Source organism: Ascaphus truei, chromosome 3 (genome assembly GCF_040206685.1).
Source record: "Ascaphus truei isolate aAscTru1 chromosome 3, aAscTru1.hap1, whole genome shotgun sequence".
In the NCBI taxonomy this organism is placed as follows: domain Eukaryota; kingdom Metazoa; phylum Chordata; class Amphibia; order Anura; family Ascaphidae; genus Ascaphus; species Ascaphus truei.
In genome coordinates, this window is record NC_134485.1 from 358,604,497 (window position 1) to 358,618,844 (window position 14,348).

Genomic DNA, 14,348 nt, shown 5'->3' on the forward strand with positions numbered 1-14,348 from the left:
GTGGCTACATACTCTGAGTCCACCGTTAGTGACATCAGAGATGTGCCTGCCTCCTGAGATATATAAGGCACAGCACTGCTCAAAGTTAGTGTGTTTGAGTAAGGAGCAAGTCTGCGTTGAGACTTGAGAGTGGGTGGCATACTAGTGCGTTAACTAGTGGCCCCATTCTATGTTAAGAACGTCAAGCTGACAAACCATACTGTGTCCAGGGACCTGGCACTGGGGTCATCTCCCTGAGGGGAGAGGGGATCCCACTCCATTGGGAGGGTGTACCTTTGAAAGGATATCACAGCAAGATGTGTGGCTAGACAACTCACTGTATGGGGCAGTTGGCCCACACAGTAAGCCACAATAAAGCAACCTTGATTCAAGACATCTTCATGTGTGAGTCTGAACTTACTCTACATATGATGGCACCACGGAGGAGTTCCTCATCAGAATCATCCCCATGCGGACGCAGGGATCCTGATGAGGTGGAGGCGCTGCACTGGATATAGGTAGGACTCGCACACACTACCTCAGATGCCTGTCTGGGTTGGCAATCCCCACACAACATCATGCGGGAGACTCAGGAGTCTTGTTGCCAACAGGTGCACCACCAGACACGACCATGTAATGGGGGCTGGTTAGACCACAGGGGCCAATGTGTGATTGGGTGGGTCAGGCCAGGCCAGAAAATCCGTTACAACTGTATAATGTTTTATTTATATTTATTACGTTTAGGATACATGGAATAAAAATATGTAAAGTCAAGTTGCACATATAAAAAGTTGGTGGAAGTAAATTCCCAATTGGAAATCACAGGATGTTGCCAAACCTGCTATATTTTAATTTTGATCATGTCCATCATGTACATAGTGCTTTACCATTTTTACAAACATTACCATGCAATTACAATACAGGGTAAATAATAAAACATATGGGATAAGTATATGAAGACATTGAGAGAAAGGAGTCTCTGTTTGCAATCTAAGGCTGCGTCCATAGTGGTTCTGATGGGGCGAGCGATGTCGCTCGCGCCAAATTCAAACCAATGGAGGCCAATGCCTACCTGTCTTTCTAACTATCGACCTTTCTCCCTCCTGCCTTTTGGCTCTAAACTCCTTGAACATATTGTATTCTCTCGTTTGCTCCATTTTCTGAACACCTATTCTCTCCTAGATCTTCTACAATCTGGCTTCTGCACTGCTCACCCAACTGAAACAGCCCTCACTAAAATAACTAATGACCCCCATGCTGCCAAAGACAGAGGTCTTTACACTCTGCTCATATTACTCGACCGCTCTGCAGCATGACACCGTGGACCACCCTCTTCTCCTTCACATTCTCCATACTCTTGGTATTTGTAACAAAGCTCTATCCTGGATCTCCTCCAACCTCTCCCATTGTACTTTCAGTGTCTCTTTTGCTAACACCTCCTCCTCCTCTATTGATCTCTCTGTGGGGGTACCCCAGGGCTCTGTCCTGGGACCTCTTCTCTTATTTCTGTACACACTCTCTCTAGGTGACCTAATAACATATTTTGGGTTTAATTATCACCTCTATGCTGACGACACACAAATATACTTTTCAACACCCGACCTTACACCTGCTGTACAAACCAAAGTTTCTGAATGTCTCTCTGCTATATCATCCTGGATGGCCCTCCGCCACCTTAAACTCAACATGGCTAAAACAGAGCTCCTCATACTTCTTCCCAAACCTGGCCCTACTATCTCCTTCCACATTACTGTTGGAAGTACTATCATTCACCCAGTAGCCCAAGCACGCTGCCAAGGGGTCACATTCGACTCCTCTCTCACATTCTCCCCTCACATTCGAAATGTATCTAAAACCTGTCGCTTTTTCCTCCGCAATATTACAAAGATACGCCCTTTCCTCTGTTTCTCAACTGCTAAAACTTTGACTCAGGCCCTTATTCTCTCCCGTCTCAATTACTGTTACCAGCTGCTGTCCGGCCTTCCTGCCTCTCACCTGCCTCCCCTACAATCTATCCTTAACGCTGCTGCTAGAATCACTCTACTCTTTCCTAAATCTGTCTCAGCGTCTTCCCTGCTGAAATCACTCTCCTGGCTTACCATCAAATCAAGCATCTTGCACTCAATTCTCCTCCTCACTTTTAAAGCTTTACACTCTTCTGCTCCTCGTTACATCTCAGCCCTAATTTCTCGCTATGCACCATCCTGACTCTTGCATTCTGCTCAAGGATGTCTTCTCTCTACCCCCCTTTGTATCTCCCGCCTTAAACCTTTCTCAATGACTGCCCCACACCTCTGGAATGACCTTCCCCTCAATACCCGACTAGCGCCCTCTCTATCCACCTTTAAGACCCACCTTAAGACACACTTGCTTAAAGAAGCATATGAGTAGCACTGCGGAAAATACTATACACATAATACATAAAGCTTGGCTCCCTGCAGACACACTTACCAGAATGCCCTCCTACTGTCTCTGTACGTTCTTCCTACCAATTAGATTGTAAGCTCTTTGGAGCAGGGACTCCTCTTCCACAATGTTACATTTATGTCTGAAACACTTCTTCTCTTTGTGTTATTTGTATTATTTGTTATGTATATGATTTTCACGTGTATTACTACTGTAAAGTGCTATGTACATTAATGGCGCTATATAAATAAGGACATACATACTGCTGCGGCACAGTTTATTCGAGCATTTGCCCGTTCTGTGCCGCAGCAGTAGCCTGGCGCGCGCCCGAGTGTGACGGGCGCACGCCGAAGCAGCGGAAGAGCGCCCTCCGATCGGGGCGCTCTCCCTACCGCTGCCGGGTCCGCCGGGTCCCCCGGAACCCCCTGCCGCTGTCCCGCGATCGCGGGACACCAGGGCTCCCTCGGGGAGCCCCTGGACACGCGTGCAGGGGGCGCACGCTCCCGATGACACGTGACCGCGCGTCTATGACGCGCGGCACGCCGAGGGGCGGCCACTAGCAAGCCGGGAGATTTCCCGGCTTGCGGTACCGACCACACTTCAATAAAGTGTGTCGGTAGTGTACAATGCGCATGTGCATAGTGCGCACGTGAGCACCGAGACAGCCGATGCGTTGTGAGACAAACTTGTTTGTCTTTGCCGCGCGACGTCCGAGTCACTGGTTCGCCCAATGAGGATGAACCAGCTCCATAATGTCAATACCACGCCCCCTCTTTGCCTTGCCTGCAGGACAGAAATATCTCCTGATACAGGCAAGCGTGATGCCGCACGAACACACGTGCGCACACATACACTGTATGCGGCCTAATTGGCATATGGAGAGACTAGCAAAAACAATAGGTTTAAATTTGAGTGCATTGTTTAGTGCTTATAAGAATATATTTTATCTGAGAATATACCGTAGTTAGTGAGTAGTGTTAATCCAGGACTGATCAAATGTTTTGTTGTACATGTAGCCATGCCTGGCTTGGCTACTAATCTACCCTGCCTGACATGTAAATCCTGGTATCCAGTGCAGGCAGTGTTAGGCCCAATCCAGGGTTTTCCCCACCAGTACGCAGCTCCCTTGAGTAACAGGGGAGGAGGTTGGCTAAGGCCTATATTCTGCCCTCTAAGGGGCTCAGACCTTGGACCTTCCTCCTCGTACTTAAGGGGCTGCAACACTAAATTTAGTCAGTTGTCTCTCCCCTTTGAGATTGTTCAGGGCTCTGGCAGCTTCTGTCCCCTCCTCTTGAGGAGTGCAGGTGAGTACCATGCCTCTGACTCTAATAGGGAGTCAGGGAAGAACAAGAACCGCCCTTGGTGCCCTAGGCCAGTGGTCTGAGTCGAAGAACCATCCTAAGGCGGGAGGCCGATTGAACTGTGAATGCAGATGCTGGTTGTATGCTGTATATGCAGAGGAACAATAAAGATCCCTTCTTGTTAAAATATACTCCTGACTTGAGAGAGTGCAATCTATCAGGGGGAGTAGGGGGAGTTCTCCTGCAGGGATTGCCTTCACTTTCCTGGAGCCTGCAAGAGATGGAGGCGCTGACACAAGAGTGATGACGAACCAACTACCCCAGAAGCCTGTCCTGATGTCCCCACTACCAATGGCGGACCATCAGTATTCTGTAAGCCAACAGGTACCAGCACTACACACCTAGTAACAGGGCAAATCTCACAGAGGGTGGGGGAAACACAGCTACATACACTTGAGTTATAAACTGGGTTTTGAATTCAGAGAGAGAAGATGCTCTGCGAATATTGAGAGGGAGAGATTTCCAGAGGTAGGGTGCAGCATGGAAGAAGGCTTGTAGGCATAAGAAAACCGTACTGACTCTGGGAGAATACAGGCCTAAGCAGAGCGTAGGGTGTGAGTGGGACATTTCTTAATGACAACTGGAATTCTCGTTGCTCCGTTATCAAAACCACTTCTAAAGACTCTAATTTTTTTTCACGCCACAACAATGGTGGCGAGATAACCTCAATAGACATGATTTTGCATTCTTGCAAGCCACAAAAGCAGTTTCTGGACTGCAAAACATGAACTGATTTACTGTATGTGTGCTATTAAGTATTTATATTAATCTTAGCCATTTTACACTAAAGTTGAACTCATAATGTACATTGTACAAATATGTTGGACCCCTAAAGAAATATCAGTACACCACAAAACAGTATATAGAAACTATCATCCCCACTAATACTACTACTACTACTACTACTACTACTAATATATTGAACAAAAAAGCAGCCATTCATAGCTCTAAGACTAGCCTAGAAAAATAGAACTTCCATAAGTTCCTAATTTAGATAACATGGTGTATGTATAATAGTTCTGGGTATAATCAGCAGCTGTTTTCAGCAGGTATGAGAAGTGGCTGGGATCTTGCTGAGTCCAATGACGAAGACTAGCAGAGATATATAACGGACTAAGCACAAGGCTAAATAGGAACAACTGGTGAGGGGAAAGCACAGCAGAGGAAAAGTCAAATTACTTCTGAAGCCCCATTCCGAAACAACGTTCCTTGTTCGGTCTCTGATGTCGCGGTGCAGAGTATGGCAGCTCTGGATGAGTCACCGTCTCCTGATGGCTTGGCAAGCGTGAATCCCGTGTAGCAAACCTGCAGAGCTGCTGTGTGTCACACCAATCGCGGATCGGGATACTACGAGGTAGCAGGGGATGGGTTGGACAACATACCCATAGAAAAAAGCACTCAGCAACTCACAGGGGGCGTACAAAATAAATAAATCTTGCTGAGTACTTTTTTCTATGGGTATGTTGTCCAACCTATCCCCTGCTACCTCGTTACTAATATACATTAATAATAACAACAGCAATTAATCTCATCATTAATAATAATATTAATAATAATTGCAATTATTATTATCATTAATAAGAAGAAAAATATTTTTCTTGTATAGCGCTGACAGTGTATGTAGTGCTGTGCATATAATCTTTTCAGGCATGAGTCCCTGCACCATAGAGGTTGTAATTTATTTGGGATTAGATAAAGTGATTTTCCCTAGATCACAAGGTAGTAGAATCAGAGCAGGATGTAATATGGAGAACAATTTTAGGTGCCACTCCTTAGAAAAGACATTATGGAACTAGAGAAAGAGCAAAGAAGAGCCACCAAATCAATAAAGGGGAGAGATAATCTGATTTATGAGGAGAAGCTAGCGAAAATAGATTTGTTTACATTAGAAAAACAGTGTCTAAGAGGGGTTATGATAACTATATACAAATATATTCGGGGACTATACCAGGAGCTTCCCTAAGAACTATTCATCCCAAAGGCAGTACAAACGAAACAGGGTCACCCCTTAAGATTGGAGGAAAGGATATTTCACCAGTAACAAAGGAAAAGGTTATTTACAGTAAGGGCAGTTACAATGTAGAATTCATTACCCATGGAGTCTGTGATGGCAGATACAATAGATATGTTAACGGTTGGATATCTTTTTAGATCAGAAATGTATACAGCGATATACCAAATAAGTAAACATGGGAAGGATGTTGATTCAGAGAGTAATCTGATTGCTATTATTTGGAGATATCATTGGATGATATGTCACTGGGTTTTTTTGTTTGCCTTCCTCTGGATCAATATACTGTAAGTACAAATATAGGATAAAGTCTCTGTCGTCTAAATTTTGCATAGGTTGAACTTGATGGACGTACGTCTTTTTTCAACCTCATCAACTATGTAACTATAGTATTACAAATCGTTTCAACTTAGTTCATTTTAATTGTCCAAAGATACTTGTTGTCCTCTCATTCAGATAACAGACATAATTTAGATGTCGACAATTATATTGATACATTAGCTCAATACTAGGGATTCATATACTCCCTTATTGAGATTTGTCTTACTATGGAGTACTATGGGTTTTTATATCATATTGTACCTTATAGTTTTTATTCTGGATCATTCTCAGGTTTACTCAAGTATTCTTACAAAGATACATATCCTGTAATTGATTTTTATATGTTGTTTTCTTGGAGGTTCTCGGGGGATATCTCCTTTGATTGGTGCCAGACTATGAACCAGTTTTTTATGTTGTTTTGTCTGTGTGGCTTGTTGCACTTTTTGTCTCTTTATGATATTTTGTGTAGTTCTCTTATTTCTGTAATATTCTGTCTCTGTCTAACGGGGCCGGCTAAGATTGCACAGCAGAGTTTTATTATCATAGGCAATCAGCCTGTGTCTGTGATTGACTCCTCATGAAGAGTCTTTTCAAAATCACAGAGGATTTCTCGACCTTCCTCATATTGATTCAATCTCAGGTGTTAGCAATACGACCAGGCCCCCTGAAGACATGCGCAGAGACAAACAAACAGGTATTTAAACCATTATTGTAAATTTGCTATTAACTCTTTGACAAAGCGCTATCCAGCATGAGAGGCGTTGGAGGGACTGTTCATGGTCCTCTGTTTTCATCCATGTGAAAATAAAGTGTTTTTTAGCCAATTTGTGCTCTTCAGCCCATGGTTAGTTTTTCTTGGAGCAGCGCACAGCCTCCCTCCTTCTTTGGTTAATAAAACCTTAGTACCTTTAATCATGTAAAGTATTCATCTCGTTTAAGCTCAGACTCTCTGTACCTGATGTCCCGGTCACCCAGCAAGCCGAATGTTCCCTCTGGACTGAGAATGGAGCTCCTCCATTGTGGTCACGCGCATCCTTTGGGAGGTATGCTGATGCCTGTCAGCCTCCTTCTGCTTGACCTTCTTCTTGGGGTCCGAGAAACACTTCTTGCAGTTCTCAGTGAACTTTTGTGCCTCTCCCATGGAGGAGACTGTGCCACATATTTCCTTCCACATACTGTATAGGTTTTGTCAATGCTGTTAGTCTTGGTTGCAGATAGGAGAACGAATGTGGAGACACTGTTACTATAAGTTACTGTAGGTGCAGAGAGTGAAATGTTTATGGAGTGGAAATGTGAGAACTATTCTAACGTGTGTCTTACAGTGAGTACTCTAAGTGTTAAATATTTGTGATGTACCCCTGACATATAAACGGGAGTGTGAAAATGTATGCTACATGTTAATATTTCTTTGTACAGAACATCATTTTTAATTGGGACACTATACTTCTGTTATTGGTATTCTTACCTGCTAATTAACCAAACAGCCAATCATAGCACCTGACTACCAGTTCCACCAGGACCTCATTCTCCTCGGTAGAAAAGCAGATGTTCCATACTCCTTCCACACAGCGCTTGCGTGCTGCAGGAGGCGCATCAGCTTCCGGAGCCTTGAATTATGAGGCTTCAGCGGTGTGCTGATCGCTTTCCCTCTCTCAGCACTCCTCCCTGAGCCCTCTTGCAGCGCCTGATCATGGGAGCTCCTGCAGGACTCCCATACCTTTACCCGTACCTTTACCCAGGGGCCACTCTAAACTTCCTGACTACAGATAGGCAAATCCGGTTCCTGGATTTTCGCTGATGTTACCCCCAAAATCCTTTTCACGGTGTAAAATCTGTAAACGAATTTGGCGGTTTCAATCCGCACGGATTCATTAAATTCTGCAATTGAATACAACATGTGGACGGATTTGTAGAATCCAATCTGCGGAGTCGGCAATCCGTTGGTTCTTAAGAATCCGCCAAAGGATTGCTGAATCTGCGGATTGGATTCTACAAATCCATCCACGGGTTGAGGAATCCGTGGATTGTATTGGAAATAATAATAAAATATCCACAAAATGTGAATCGCCCTTTTTGACCTTGATCCACGGAAATCCGTGTACCAAAGGAACCGGCCAATCCGCTGTGGATCCAAATAGGCAAAAAAAAATTGCCCATCTCTACTCCTCACCTTCCTCGCCCCCCCGACTCCTCACACCTCTACTCCCCACACCTCTACTCCCCATACCTCCACACCTGCACTCCCCTCACTCACCGTCCTCTCACACCCACTCCACTCCATGTCACTCACTCCCCCAAACACATACAAAAAACAGTGATGGTAAAAAATAAATAAAAATAAAGACACTACAAGAAAACTTTCACACTGACAAGACCCAAAAATTAACCAAAAGACTACTCACTCAGATATCTCTCTCAAATGGCTGCTAAACACACCTACCACCAAACTCCTACCCCAGTCTGTCTCTCTCTGACTCCCCACAGCACCAACACACATTGTCTACAATGGCTGCTTCATATAGTGTGTATGATGCGTTGTGTAGCGAGATTAAGTTCAACCCGCTACAGAAGCAAACAAAAAAAAAAAAAAAGAAACAGCCTGCGTGGTTTTACATTTTTTAAAGACGCGGTTTAGAAGATGCAATATGCATTAGAGAATAGGGTTCATTCTCACATTTCATTCTGCAACTTCTGAACATGCCAAACTGCACAGTTTGGCAATGACAACTTCGGAACTACTAGAATAGGCCCCACTGCCTCTTAGTAGATCTGGCCATTGCTATTTTCTGCATTATTCCCTCCCATCCAGGGGACTTACTATATTCTATATCAGCTGAAGTGGCCGATCAGACTGTTTTCACCCGAAATTCCCTTTTTGAAGTCAATGGGGTTTTGTCCAAAAGCGGCTCAATCGGATACTTTGGCTCATATAAAATAGTCCCCATAGCTCTCTTTGCTATTTTCTTCTATCCATGCATATTCTTTTTCTGCTCGCTATTTCTCGTTCTCCTACTATTTGGTATTTATGCACTGTTGTTATTATGCTTCATAAATTGTGGAGTTTATTTTAAAAATACAAGACATTATTGACAAAAGCCTTTCTTGGTAACTAAACAAATCAATTGGAGATTAACCATGGAAGACAGATTTTCATCATGCACTGAAGATAATCCTTTTAGACAAAGATATGCTACAGAGAAATTAGACATGTGGGAGCTTAGAATGGAACTGGGCTGAAATGGCATCTCTTACTGTGGATTTGTACCAAATGGCCACTTTGCAATAGACTCAAGTTGTAATTGCATCAGGCTGTTTTATCCTGCCAATAAAATGGCATTCTGCTATGTCAATTATATAGAAAGAATAATGGTGTCAATTCAAAACAACTAAAGTTGCTTACTCAAGTGGATTACTCAAGAGGAGTTTTGAAAACAACTAATATTCTCTTCATAGTCATGTTCCATTAGGACTTACCAATATATATTAGAGTCTCAATAAAGTAAGAACAGTTTGGCAATGAAACAAGTTTTCAGAAAAGATATGTTGCATATACAGTCCAACCCCAAATGCCTAATTCCGACAAGCACAGTAACAAATAACACAGAATATTCTCTATGTTCTCGATGATTCCAAACTTTCATTTGTTGACAGCTGGCTTATAAAGCAGTTTTTTTTGATCTACCTAAAATCTTTTTATGATCAAATGTTATGTGAAAAAAAAACTATTAGAGACATTCAGAAAGAGGAATGGTATCATAAAAAGTGTGACGTAACGATAAAGGCAATTTGTAAAAAAATAAAACTATAAATTAGCATTGGCCAAGTGAGCCTGCAGCGTTTAACTTAAAGTTTGCTACCTACCACTTCTTTACAGTCTATTTAAACATCTTCATCCCTCAGTTTTAATGCCCCAGTTTCTTCTGATATTTGATTATTCTCAATTGACATATTTATTTGTGGCAGCCAAGCTGTTGCAGTATTTTATTGCTATTACAAGCTCATGGGACAACTCAAAGTGAAGCAGCACATTTCTATAAAGAAAAATGCATTTAGGTTTCTTTGCACAATTCACACTTCAGCCCATAATGTTAGAGCTGAGAGTAACAAGGGGGGAGATATCATGATCTTTGAATAAATGTGTAAGAACTCATTTGTGCAGCGAAAAATAAAAATAGAATGTGTTGTGTTAAGCAATTCATGTTATAAACGTGTAAATTACATGCTCGGCTATTGAATCACCATATGTAACTAGACAAGAGAGTCTCTCTCTCTCCTCTCTCCTCTCTCCTCTCTCCTCTCTCCCCTCTCCCCTTCTCATTTTTTTTATGCTTCAGCTCACACCTGGTCCAACTAATAAGGTTTAACAATGGTTCTTTATTTCTGTGTAGTATACATGTATTATTCATTATGAAAAATATATGGTCTTGTATACTTACACAGGAATTATAGTTGAGACAGGACAGGTAATTTTGTACTTTTTTGGACATACTAGAGTGCTGTTTTAAGGGTCCTGTTTGTTTCTTGTTGTTATATATTTACTGCCCGTAGCACCGCCAGGGGTGATTATAAATGTATCATCTGATTTACCTGACTTTAGTGTCCGTTATCATTGCAATCTGTTGCGGGTATTTTGTTTGGGTGTTTTTATATATATATATATATATATATATATATATATATATATATATATATATATATAGCAACTGTAAATATTCCTGTATATTCATTTGCATGTCTTAGACAGGTCTGCAACCCTGTCTTTCACCATTATCACCCAGCAAACAGCACTTCCAGTGCAGCAAGGGATTCTGGGAAATGACATGCAAATGAGTACACAGTGCCACCTTTTATCTCATGCTCCCATTACATGAGCAACCCTTAGCCAATGCATGCTGCTTTAAACACAGCTTTTAAGCAAGGACTTGGGAGATGCAAAGTCAGTTAACCCACTCACAGACATGTTTCAACCTTGATGGGTATCATCAGTGTGAGGTTGGCTTGCTGACATTTGCTCAAATGAGATAAGAGTAGGTAATCACCACCACTATTAAGGTTATGGTGGGTAAAAAAGTGACTAAAACCCTCCACAGTAAAGCATAAAGCAACTGTAAATTTTCCTGTATATTCATTTGCATGTCTTAGACAGGTCTGCAACCCTGTCTTTCACCATTATCACCCAGCAAACAGCACTTCCACTGCAGCAAGGGATTCTGGGAAATGACATGCAAATGAGCACACAGTGCCACCTTTTATCTCATGCTCACATTACATGAGCAACTCTTAGCCAATGCTTTAATATATATATATATATATATATATAAAAACACAATCAAAAAATAAATAGATGATACCGTTCTGTGGCTAACTAAATGCTTTTATTTGTGCGAGCTTTCAAGATACACTGATCTCTTCTTCCGGCGATCTCGAAAGCTCGCACAAATAAAAGCATTTCGTTAGCCACAGAACGGTATCATCTATTTATTTTTTGATTATTGAAGCTCGGCTAACACGGTACTGATACCTCTACATGTATATATATATATATATATATATTTTTTTTTCCACAAAGAAAAAATGATTGCACTAAAAGATGTGAAAATGGGCAAGATGTGCATTGAGTGGCATTCTTAATCCTGCTCATTGTTGCACTATGGAGTACAAAGTGCTAACAGGTAACTGTACTTCAATATACTGTACCTAGTTCCCCTTCCTTGTTTGAATTCTTTCTAGTTTTAACTCCACACTTAATTCACAAATGAACTTAAAACACAACTGCAATTTCAGTCATATAGACCAGCACATGTACGGAGGCATGCTGGATATATATTTTGGAGACAGTCTACCCGAGGGGACTAAATTATAAATGACCTCAGATGTTTCTTAGATAAGAAATTAATTTAAACATATCCACATGCTCTCTGATTAACATTCTTTACAGGTGACACTGGTGCCGCTTCAGATCATCATGTCTGGGACTCGGATATGCTTCATACTACAGATTAGGTACTTTTCTCCCCTTTAAGTGTTATCTTGAATGTGAAAAAACAGATTTCTTCTTCTTTATTTCTTCGAATAAATCGTTATGTGAGAATCCAAAGTGATATCAAAATATGACACAGAAATGCTCCTCATTTGAAATAAACTGAGAGGTACCTTCAGAAAAAGTTTTAACTTTAAAAAAAATATATAACTACTTTATAAATGTAGCCCCCTTTCCCCGTGTCAGAGCGACTATGTGTGCTGCTATACCTGTGAGGCAAATAGGAGGCCTGATCCTCCGCCGCTGGGGAGTCTGGGTGTATGTATATCTACTAAACAGTGCCTCCATCTGAGAAGGATCCTCACATAGTAGGATAACCCTCCCAAGACAATATGCCAAGTAATACACACAGAGTATGGGAAACAGTATTTACTGGGAGGTAATAAACAATGACATCAATAGGAACAGCAATAGACATATATGTATACCAATCCACGGAATATCCCCACAGTACTTGGGTGTAGGGGCACCAGTGTCTAGACCCCAATGGCCTTTCTCACCCCCAAGTGTGAGACAGCGCTACCCACGTGAATATTGGTGTACTTATGCGGATACCTTCCCGGGCGCTCCATCCCCCGAGTGTAGCTGAACATACCCTGAAAAAAATCAGTGTATCTGAGGAAATGCGTAGGGTCACATGTGCTGTTGATGTCAAGGCATTTTTATGTGTGGTTCACCTACATTGAAGTACCAGGGATACCCGCTGTATCATTGAATTCGCTCCCTGCCTGGAACTAAAGCCATCAGAAGTTTGTTCCTGGAGGAAGGATCTGTTGGCTGCTGTCATTTCAAGTTTCTGACGCTCGGAGGAGTGGAGTTCCAGCGATTGGATTGGGGCATGAGTATTTTTCTCATAAAACCCCTGTATACTATTTCTGTTTGTGAGTTTTAATTTGTGAGCTTTGGAATTAAATTCATATTTTAGAAATAATGCACTAGGTTCGGGCGCTTTTTCTTTGTTCTATGCAGGTTTGTGAAGGGAGGTCGTTGTGCCCACAAAGAAAGCTGCCATTATCCTGTTCTATGCACCAAACAATTGGGACTATTTAAATCAGCGGACTTAAAAGTGTATGGTTTTTTATCTTGGGACTTTCTTTTATTATTTTTATGTACACACTTTGAGAAATATTGATTTTTTTATTTTTCTATTATTTCATAATACTTTTACACATATGGTTTGTAATATCTAAATTATTATTTTATATTCTTTTTATCACAAGCATTGTTTTATTAACATCAGCTACACATGGTTATACTAACTATTGGTTAACTTTACATCTTAAACAACCAGTAGATATTTGATCTATTCATTATTCTCAGAATTGCATATTAGATATCAGCCCAGGTACAAGGGGCTTTAGATCATCATCCTATTAATAATGACTTGTTATCACTGGACATACAAGCACAGTCCTTTCAGTGCTAATATTATATATATATATATATATATATTTATTTTTTTTAAACAGGGAAGACACCAGGCACCGGGGTTGAGTTGTAGATAAATGGTTTTAAAAACACACAACAAGCATAAGTACAGTAACTTACATTTGAGTAAATTAAAGAAGGCACAACACTGCGTTCCGAGTAGCAGGAGGTCCGTAAATGGAATTCTGTTAGGACCTGATGCACTGGGTCCCCGGACCACAACTTGCAGCTCCAGGAAGAATGTTTGTTGTGTGTTTTTAATACATTTATCTACAACTCACCTCTGGTGCGCACCGTGCACAGGTGTCTTCCTTGTTGTTTCTGTTTGAGATCTGAGAGGATCCCCAAGTGGGTGAACGGATCCCCGCATATCCAGAGATCTTGGCTTTGCTTTATTGTGAGCACAAACAAATGTTTACACTTTATTACAGTTTATACAGGCATACCCCGCATTAACATACGCAATGGGACCGGAGCATGTATGTAAAGCGAAAATGTACTTAAAGTGAAGCATTGCCTTTTCCCCACTTATTGATGCATGTACTGTACTGCAATCGTCATATTCGTGCATAACTGATGTAAATAACGCATGTGTAACAGGCTCTATAGTCTCCCCGCTTGCTCACAGCTTTGGTACAGGTAGGGAGACAGTATTGCTGTTCAGGACGTACTGACAGGCGCATGCGTGAGCTGCCGTTTGCCTATTGAGCAAGATGTACTTACTCGCGAGTGTACTTAAAGTGAGTGTCCTTAAACCGGGGTATGCCTGTACACTCAAGAATAAAGTTTTGATCTTCAAGGT